Here is a 10670-nt window from a genome sequence, read left to right as displayed (position 1 = left end):
TACGACAGCCATGACGTGAGATATCCCCCAAAGGTTTTCATCGACAAGATAGCGCCCTGAGTTACGACCCCTTTCTCTGCCCTTTGAGTCCCTTAATTGTGCATGGCGCCAATTGGCTTTCCCCACAACATACCAGGGGAACTGTAAACGAGGTCGTATGGAAGACGTGAAATGTTTAGAGATACCTTGCCGGCGTTACTATAGTACATCCTTATCCCGTTTTCTGTTTTATTTCAGATATAGAGCCATTCTTAATTGTTTCTTCACAAATTATCGCGTATCTAAACAGCGCCACAAGCGTCTCCTTCAACCGACAGATATATTTTGGCATTTCATGAGGCGAACCGTACTGACTGCCTCCCTATCTAAATACCACCCCTTCTCTACAGATATCACTCGCTGTGTCGATATTTATTCTAAATCCCCGTTCTCGTATTTCATTTTCATTCTTAGTTCATCAATACCCTAATATATACCCTCAGAAATCCATATTGACTTATTTTGGGGAAAAACAAAGAGTTAAAATGTTATTCGTCATACAAAGAAAATGTTTTAAATCACAAAAAAACCTGTTTAAACTATGAATTGTAAGAACCCCCCCCCCCCCCACACACACACACTTTTCATATGGTCTTCTATTACTGTACCGTTCACAATTCAAACAAAAACAACAAAATACCATTGAGATACAAGTTTAAATTGCCGTATTTAACCCTTTTACATATATAAATGCCTTTGAAGTAATGACACGAATTGTGTTTTATGCAACACGATTTATATAAACAAGTCTCTGTCACCTGTCCTCCATATTGTCATTACATGTACTTAACCCTTGTATGGTGTTGACGAAGAGGAAAGCACGTGTTAAACATGTTAATACCATATCAACTGTAGACTCAACATTCAGATACCACAGAGTAATAACATTCTGTCTTCCACAGTCTGGGCTAGTACACATTATAGACACAGGTAACGTTGATGGAGCTGGTCCTTCAGAGGATTGCTTTTGTCAGGGTAAATCGGCTTTATACGATTCTTGTAATATAATTGTTCTATTATTTTTCTCAATTTGTGATAATGCAGGAACGTTATTCTATAAACGTTATAAATAGTCACTTATCACTTGCTGAAATTAACCCAGTCAAGGCAAGAAGATGTTTTGTGTTTTGTTTATTAGAAGGTATGTCAGTAGGTCTATAAGGTCGGGTGTCTTTAATGTTAATGTGAAGGGTGACAACAAACGTCACATCCTCTGTTATTATACCTGTTGAAGTAAATTTTGTTGTTTAGACAAATCTTATAAAACATTTTATTTTCGAATTGTAAAAGAAAAAGAAAACAATAACCCTTTGGTTAGTAATGAAATATCAACCAAACTGCCAATAAAAACATACACATCTGTTTGATTTTTGTGGAATTAAACTCACAGTATGGAAAGACGACATGATGTAGAATCGACAAATAATTATGTAAATTGATGCATTAGAAATCACAAAAATGATAACATAACTTTAATTGTCAAAACAAAGCTAAAAGAATTCGATAAACGGAATGTTTTCCCTATAGGCCTACACCATAAGGTTGTTGTCTTCTGCAACGGAAACGCCGATCTTGATAACACAGCGTTGTGTTTTCCATAGATATAATCATAACTGCAGCGATTAGTGGATTTTCATTTTCCATATTGTTTTCATGTCATCAGATAATATAACAAGAACTAAAAAGGGAAGCTGTTTATTTTGAAAATTGTGTTCGTACTCTAAATGCAGTGTTCGACTATTTGATTGTTTCAGCGAGACGTTTAAATTGATTTGCTTACAAGCTAATGTTGATGATTAATTTAAAATAGGAATACGATACTGCGCAAAATCTGTCCTCCTCATGACTATTTCCGGTCAAATGACGTATTTGCTGCTGTTTGCAATCGTGTGCGGAAAAACACTTCCGGTTCAGTCATCAAAATGCTGATGATGGGTAATTATCTCCAGAAAGAGTTCCATCATAGAGGACGAGTGTATTGAAATGGAAAACAGCTAAAAAAACGAGTGCTACTTTTTTGTTTCTATATAGCGCATGCGTGATTTTGCTATGCGTTTAAACCGCTCTAAAGGCGACAGGGATTAATTCTGTCTCAGATAGTGAAATCACGATAATGGTGATGATTATGTTCACAAATTTTGAAATACTTGTCGTCACCTGTCTTGGCTTTATATCGATATATTCCAGATTTTAACAGAGTTTACAGTTGACAAGTTGGTGTGAGTGCTTACTCTTTACGTGGTACAATATTTGTATAGAAGGAAGTTATTTCCCTATATTGATTTGCAACGTTTTGTTACTATCTCTGTTACTATCTAAGTGAGTTGGATCAATGATGTGGTACACAATTCAGCATGATTTCAGCATTGTTCTCATTTACCTAAAATATACAGCTGCACTTTACCAAACATGGCTCATGATTCTTACATACATGTCAGGCACAAGCACTACAGTGAATGGTGAGAAGATTAACTAATAACTAAAAGTTCATCACCCAATAAAAGTTAAATCCACCTTTCTATAGTAAGGTTGTGATAGTTTACAATGAGCACACGTGCCAATCAATACAAGGGATACTGACTCTTTCTCAAGATGGACCTTTATCAGACCCGATCAGCGCCATGACACGTGTCAGCATTAGTCCAGTGTTTCTGGGTACACAACTATAAGTTGTGGGTTGTCAATATGGCCCCGTGATAAATGTGGCCGTAGGTGAAAGATAGGTCTGCTCCGAAAACACATTACTCACTGACACCTTACCTTCTAATTTCAACATAAATACATCAAAGATCCCAAAACAGTTACAATGAGTTTGGTACAGAGACCGATAGTAGAAATAAAGTATATGGGTAAGCCCGACCCCCCACGTTTTGTTCCCGGGGCGTAAATCATGCCCTTCATTGGGGTTATTGGGGAGGTATATAACGGGGTACCCATAGCCTACGGATAAGTCACGCTACGCCTCACTATTGCGCACGAGCATGCCCATTTACAGACTTGTGTGGTGTGCACAGAAATATCATATTCCTTTGATCACTGTATTATTTGCTTACAACATGCAACACGCTTTCATAAAGTACACAAAGTTCAATTAACAGTTATGACTCGTTAAGAACTAAGTAATTTGAAAGCATTGCGTGGACACTTAGCATAAGAGGCGAACGTTATATAACCAATAATTACATACACACCAAGGAATATTTAACAAAATGACACTAAGCTATACGAAATCAGCAAGCTTGAAGCAGTCCGTAGAGTAATGATCATTAGTCCTGTACCCCATCAGGGCACCCTCACGCGATTTCGTTCGATCGTTTGTAGTGACGTATTCAGATAAATCATGATGCTAAGCGACGATAACACACAGCACCTGTTATATCTGATAGGAAATCTCCACAAACATTTAAACAGGAAAATCACTAAACAATGGCGGACTGTCCGCACCTCTCGTGAGTTCTCGGAGGACGACCCGTCAACATACAGGTTTGTTATTAGCAAGGCTCTCACTTCATAAACCTAACATGATTATATGGTACAAACGTCTTGTTTAGAAGTTTTCAACAAAACATATCCAACGAAATATACACCCTAACGCAAGTGATTTGACAGGTAATGAAAAGACGAGCTAGGCTCGGACGCACTGAGTAACGAGAAGCCGTTTAGATAAAGAGATACGCGTTACCCGTAAGATGTGCCGTTTGTCATTAAGTCTAAGTAACAATACAGGTAACAATACAGGTAACAATTAGAACCAGTAGGAACATCGTTTGTCATAAGAAAGGTAACATTATAATCTGATATAACATTCTTTATCTATTTGTTGAGACTCACTTCAAGGTCCACACTGAGGTCCAGGTTCGTTTTACATCAATGCGAATGATAGCAAAATCTTTTACAACAATATGGTGCTGACCATGTTGTACTGTCGCAATGGCGATACCTGCATGCAAAGAGCAACAGTACGACAACTGAAAAGCGACAATGCGCCATGCGAAGAGCGACAGTGCGGTAATGTGCCAAGCGAAGGGCGACAATACGCCAAGCATGACTCGATCGCTTTTTAATGTAATATGGTCAAAATCAGCCACCATATAAAACAACCCAACATATGTTTTTTCAGACTATAGGTAGAGGTCTAATATACGGTAAGCTTTTAGTCCATGTAAACGTCTTTAATGCCTTGCAATTTTATTCAATAAACACTTATAATTATTAGTGACCAATATGTCAATTCCTTAAAATGTTATCTGTAATGTTCGGGCTGTGCTCATTTCGTCTTGCACTTTGCATTCGGTTTCATAAGAAAGAGAAAAAAATATGGTAAGTAAGCCTGTGATTCTAAGCACTGAAAAGTCTATTGTGATTGCATATATTGTGTGTTCAGAAAGGAACATGATTTTCACCTATAGGAACTAATATAGCAAAACGCAAACGATGGTTCCTCTCCGTATAATTACTATATTTGTCGTCTGAAATGAATTGAAATGAATTTCTAGTTTACCTTATATAGGTAACTCATTCTGTTGATACTAACATTAGTTAACTTGTTGTGGTAGACTGTTTTTGTTCCGTTTGGAATTAATCACATGTGTACCTCAGACATGTGATTGTAGATGTATAATCGATTAGAAAGGGAGTGTTTGTAGGCTGATCAATACTAATTGTGTTAAAAACGCTCGTGTAAACGCCAACACGTGCATATCGTGGACGTTAAATACCTACTTATCAAGTTAGCAGCTCTCTATGACAGTCTCTGTTGATTTGTGAACCATTAAGTTTCCAACAACGCTTTGGTGAAAATTGAATTTAGAAATACGACAATCATAGCTTCGATACAGATATGAGGTACAGCAATAAACAAAGTCTATCATCGTGATCTTAATATACCAGTTATGTTGTCAAACCAGTACAGCTCGTAACCGCTACTCATCGGTCGGACTGTTCTGTCGTAGTGATAAACACCAAATCATAGTTACATTACAGTTTTTATGTTTCTTCTATAGATATTTTAAAGTTCCGAAAATTGTTTTCTCGATAACTTAATTTACCCCAAAAAGGAAAATGATCAATATGTTTCGGATATGCTTTGCTATAAAACTTACGCCACACTAAATACAAGTGATACCAATCTTAATGTGGTGTTTAGTATACAACAATGGTTGTGTTTCTGTTTTAGTGAAATACCACCAAAAATTGGAGAAGGGCCTGTTATGTGTCACCCTGTATGTCCTGGTCTCCAAGTAAGTCACCAACCATTCTCACAAGCTTTATTTCATTTTTATTCCTCTTTTCCTTCCTTTGTTTTAAGTTGATTTAAGTTTACGCAAATATTGATATGATAGCAGTATGGATAGATACGTAATGTAGACCAACTGATTTTAGCGAGCGGTTCAATTTCGCAGATGGTCAGAAAACGGTAAAGTGCTCTGATCACAGATAGAGTAGGAAATATGACTCAATCGTAAAAATAAATAATAGAAAATAATAAGTCACCGCGAAGGTAAGCTGTTTAACAGTACATAAAGGTTGGTAATATCGTTACATACATGTAGCTATATATAGGCAACCGATGAATAGCAACTGCTTAATTATTGAAGCACTATATTTGTAACATAGTTTGAAGAATGAGAATAATAATTTTAGAACCGCCGAACATCTCAAAAGATAATTTCAACGCAGTCTATCATTATAAAAATATAATTATTATCAATTATATGAAGCTGTAGACTGATCAACAAAATCAATTATGTACAATAAGTTTTAAAATGTAAATAAGGAGTCGTTCCAGATACTGCCTCCATTAACGACCGTGGAATCAGTATCAAAATATGACTTGGATGCTTACAAAGTAAGACGAAGTTAAACAAGAGCGATGAAACATTGACATCAATCCATTACGTTTACTTTAGAAAACTGACATTGCTATAAGTAAACAAAGGGTATTTTGTTTTGGACGCTGGTATATGCGATGTTGAATGACATCATATCTCCGTTGTGTTTACAGATGACAAAGGTACAGTGGGCTAACATCACAGTGATCGATCGCATTCTCGTGAAGCACCACACACATCGAACCTTCCGGATGGATCAATCTGTAAAATTGATGATTATATGTAAGAACATTGGTATGTTGTAAAACATTAATTTTATGACTAGTTACAATGCAAAATTCAGTTAAAATTACATATCTGATTACCAGGGTCGACCAAGTAGGAAATATAACTTACTCGTATTATTTCGTCTACTCCTCCAGATGAATTCTGTCAACCAAAAATGATATTGTTTAGTGATAGTAGGTAACTAAATCTTTTACATATATCTCAGAGTGATTATACGTTGTCAGCTAACTCATTGTCGACCTAGTGTTCAAATCACAGTCGTAAAAACTGACAAAATACAGGCCTGTTGAATGGGTGTCGCTGAGGACGGTTCGTGGCCAGCACACCTGTACCTGGCGATGACAGATCTAGATAAGGCCGTTAATGTCCTACTCACTAGATAATACCCATATCAGAACCGCTCTCTGACTTCGCCTGAAAAATTGGAACTTACTTACTGCTCGTCAAGTTGGCGTTAAACACCATGTTTTAGTCGTAAAGTTCCCAGTCCTAACACACGGTCATACGGGCGAGGACACCAGGGTAAACACCCCAGTGGTCCACACTGTTATTTGAGGTAAAACTCAAATTTAAAACGCCATTAACGCTCTCTAGGTACCCACTTAACAACATGTTGGTGGACAGGTCAAAACACAATGGTATTAACTGTCCACTGGCACCCTCCATCATAGACCAGCTAACAAATGAACATTCCTTACCATCCGACAGGAGACACTACGTACATATCATCCTGGAAGGTGGATGGCAGGCCGGGAATTCTCGACATGATTTCTATTCTCTTTCACAGGGAACCGGGAAATTTTGAAAAGAATAAACTAAATATATCTTGCAACATTTATAAATATTAACAGTCTAAATGCCTAGAATCGGAAATGGACATTGTTAAGAAACTTTTATTATCAACTTGAATTTATATTCTGTATTTGCATATTACAGTTGTTATGAGTGTAACGTCATTTTGTTTTCACAGTAATGACACCACAATCGATATCTACTCACAAGGGATATAAGTCTGAAGACATTCATCATCTTGACAATAGAAAAGATGCACAGAAGGAGGCCAATAGCATCAAACTATCACTCTAAAGTCCAGTACCTTCATACTTATTCTTAATGGGTTCTGATATGAGCGATTTTGTTTTTGTTTTTTCTTGTAGGAATATACTGAAATCCACATGGAAAGAGAAGAATAGATAAAGTAAAATCATCATATGAAGCCTGTGGTCCAGAAGACAGACTCCCGCCAATGGCAGTATGAAAATAGATGCGCTTAGCAGGTATAGGTGACTATTACATGTCTACTTTCTGAAGCCAATCACTCCCCTAACATTGTTATTATATCGCAACTTTCTCCCAGACATTCGCCATTTCGGCCTCAGTGAAAGTGACCAAACCCTAGACCTGGGCTAGCCGACACTCTCGAGTGAGCGTTATTTCAGACGATGTGTCTCTTACTTTTCATGACATGTATTCACATCACAGTAGATATCAGTTTGAAATACATCCCTACTCTTCATCTGACATTTTCTCCGCCATATCGACAGGATGATCGCCATGTTTTCACACCGCGTCTTGACGTGCGATAGAGTGAAGTCGCCATTCGACAAGAGAAATTACAATAGGTTTCCACAGATTATCAAGTTCATATGACAGATAAAAAAGCTTGATGGATAGAGCTGTGTTCAGTCGCGTGTCAAACCACTAATACGCCCCGTCTACTTCAGTGGAACATGTTTCGGACGTGCATCGCCATTCGCAATTCTCACTCATTATCCTGTGCCGCCAGAGGGCGCTGACATGTCAAGTGATTATCCTGACATCTAGCGGTTGTGAGGTGAGAACAGTAAACACCAAAACTCCCTTACACAAACATCTAAATAACATAAAAATGTAACAATACATTCATTCCAGTCACGTTATCGCCAAATAAACTTAAAAAGAATGAAGTTTCTTTATTTGTTTTTGGCTTTGATTTTTTTTATCTTTTTTCCCAGCCTTTGTAGTTACATAATGTGAGAAAGCATCGACATCTCGTTACGATTTTGTTTTTCCCAGGAGGGCACTTGGCTGTTTTACAAAAATAGACAATGTCATTTCAAGCCTTGATTTGTGTAATAATAACAATTAAAAACCAAATAAAACGATACGCCAATGAAATCACCAGCACTGACACAGCAAGGGTTAACACTAATACCCGACGGTGAAAACATATCCGCGAGCTTTTTTCCAGATGAATGATTTGCATGAAATAACAAAAGCAGGCAATTCCGTTCTTGATGCTTTGCCTAATGCATCAAATATCAATTATCAAATTAGTCGGTTTGTAACATGTATCTAACTGACAACGTGTAAATCATTGACTTTGATAGTGGCCGTAAATGGCACTGTTGGGGGAAGACATTCTCCTATCGAGTAAAAGCACCAGGCTAACAGACCATCCCGGGGGAGATTCTTACATTACGATAACATGGTCGGTAAAGGCGCAGTTCCGGATTTATTAAATTATCGCGTTCAGTGTTAACTTTGGGGGGCAGGTGTGAAGCAACCGAAAACGTTCTAGAATTTCAAATGCTAAACGATCCTGGTTTAGACAATCGACGATTGATTAAATTATCTAATTTGCTCATTTACATATAAACGGTAACCTGATTTTATCTGCTCATTAGCAAGTCCCAAAGTGGCGCTGTAGCCGTGTATAGAGTTACCATGGTGAAAATTGTATCAATTTATAACACGCATCAACAGTCTACGAGCGATCCTGTCAGAGTATATAAGTTTGAATGTTATCCAGCTACGGCACCGATTATGTCAAAGATAATGTGCAAGTAGTAGTATATATTAAACAAACGCAATTGGCACCTGATTCGATACCTTAAAGTCTGATGTTTGCATTATCAATGACCTAATATAGTTTTATGAGGACATAAAAATGAGAGAAACCATATTAAAATTAAATTCTATACAATGCGTAGGAGAATATCGTGATCAACCATTTGAGTTAATATCTTAGCTCGACCCATAAAAATAGTTAGAGCATCATCTGTTAGATTGGTCAGAATATCTTATTTTTTAACAGCGTTAAATATCTTGATCCATTCCTGAGCAGTAAGCGTCTCCTATCGATAAAACCATAAATTACGTACCACGACTGGAAAGAGTTGCTGTTCTAATAAATAATTTTGATAAACGTCGACATTTGTTCCTTTGCGGTAAAATCCACCACCTAAGCAGGTCATTTAAAAGTTGATAATTACACGAAATATTGGATTGTTGGGCTGTAAATCGGACAGAAGAAGCTGCTGATTTGCGAAATACCGGTATTTTTATTTATAATTTTTTTTTTCATAAATCCAAAACGTTTCCATTTCTCCCAAAAATTAGTTTTGCATTACTTTCTTGGAACTCTGTTATTTTTATTAAGGAAACCAATATATTTTCTTAGGTATTTGCAGAAATGTTGAACAACGCGAAACGTTGCATTAATTAAAATGAGTTGTTAACCAACAACATTTTTCTATCATCTCTCATCATTCTTAATCGAGACGCCTTCCCAAGTGAAGTGATGCCAAATAGCTAGATTGCGACAGAAGGAATTCAAGGAGTGGCCTTAATTATAAAATCTAGATCTTTATTAACAGAATGGTCAATATATGTTAAATTCCTATAGCCATTTGACTCAATATGTAATAAAGCCTGGAGTTGGTAAGCGTGTGTTGCGGCTGTGATGTGGTCCGGGTAAGGGACAGGCGCTGATTGATGGAGTCGTGGAGTGTCCCATCAACGAGATACAATACGGGCACACAAAACAGGAAATGCATTGACAATCCAACACATTAGCGTGGAGAGGCAGTCTTGTACCCCTCCGAAACAACAATGGTGGGACGGGCTTTCTCAATGGCGTGTTAATCAAACAGCAGATCCTACATGAAATGTTCAAGTCCTTAGGATCATGCACTAATCGATTGATTGATTCCCTGTTTACCTTTCCTTCCCAGTGTCGCACTGATTGTGAGACCAGGTACAACTCCATGTAAGATTAAGGTAAGAAGGGTGACAAGGAATCACGAATTTGGCACCTGCAGACCCGGCCTGATTGATGCCTTCTTTCAAAATACCTCAGAGACAAGTGCTTGTGGAAGTTGTAGAGGGAAAAAGAATGGCTGCCACTGCGGTCATGATGAAAGTGAACAATGGTGGTCGAGTGGTGTTGCGTGCGTATTATACGTTGACACCTATTATGTATATGGTTTACATCCAGTTAGTTATTGCACAGATCGGTGACTTGGTGGGGTCATGTCGACACTTTGCACACACATGAAGGACACAGAATCTCGTGCTGTCCTAGAAATGTCTACTGTTCGTACCCTCCAACCTGTGACCTTGTTTCACATATCTAGGTTCTCACTTGCAATACTCCCCATACCCGTTATCTTTATCCTTTTTTTGTAAATTCTGCTATACCAGATACATTACCATTTAACTACGTTCTGACACCACTGGACCACCTGTACA

The 10670-nt window shown here is 37.7% G+C and overlaps 2 long non-coding RNA genes across 2 annotated transcripts; one reads left to right on the top strand and one right to left on the bottom strand.

Moving 5' to 3' along the window:
• Window positions 1-3416: 3416 nt before the first annotated feature.
• On the top strand, window positions 3417-6121 carry LOC138317038 (uncharacterized). The gene is made up of 3 exons (XR_011207699.1): window positions 3417-3522; window positions 5216-5279; window positions 6044-6121. It is a non-coding gene; the product is annotated as an uncharacterized lncRNA (long non-coding RNA).
• Window positions 5925-6410, bottom strand: LOC138317039 (uncharacterized). The gene is made up of 2 exons (XR_011207700.1): window positions 6267-6410; window positions 5925-6131 (listed from the first exon to the last, which is right to left on the bottom strand). It is a non-coding gene; the product is annotated as an uncharacterized lncRNA (long non-coding RNA).
• Between the last annotated feature and the right edge of the window lie 4260 nt (window positions 6411-10670).

This window comes from Argopecten irradians, chromosome 2 (genome assembly GCF_041381155.1).
Source record: "Argopecten irradians isolate NY chromosome 2, Ai_NY, whole genome shotgun sequence".
In the NCBI taxonomy this organism is placed as follows: Eukaryota; Metazoa; Mollusca; class Bivalvia; order Pectinida; family Pectinidae; genus Argopecten; species Argopecten irradians.
This window is presented reverse-complemented; position numbering and strand designations above follow the sequence as displayed.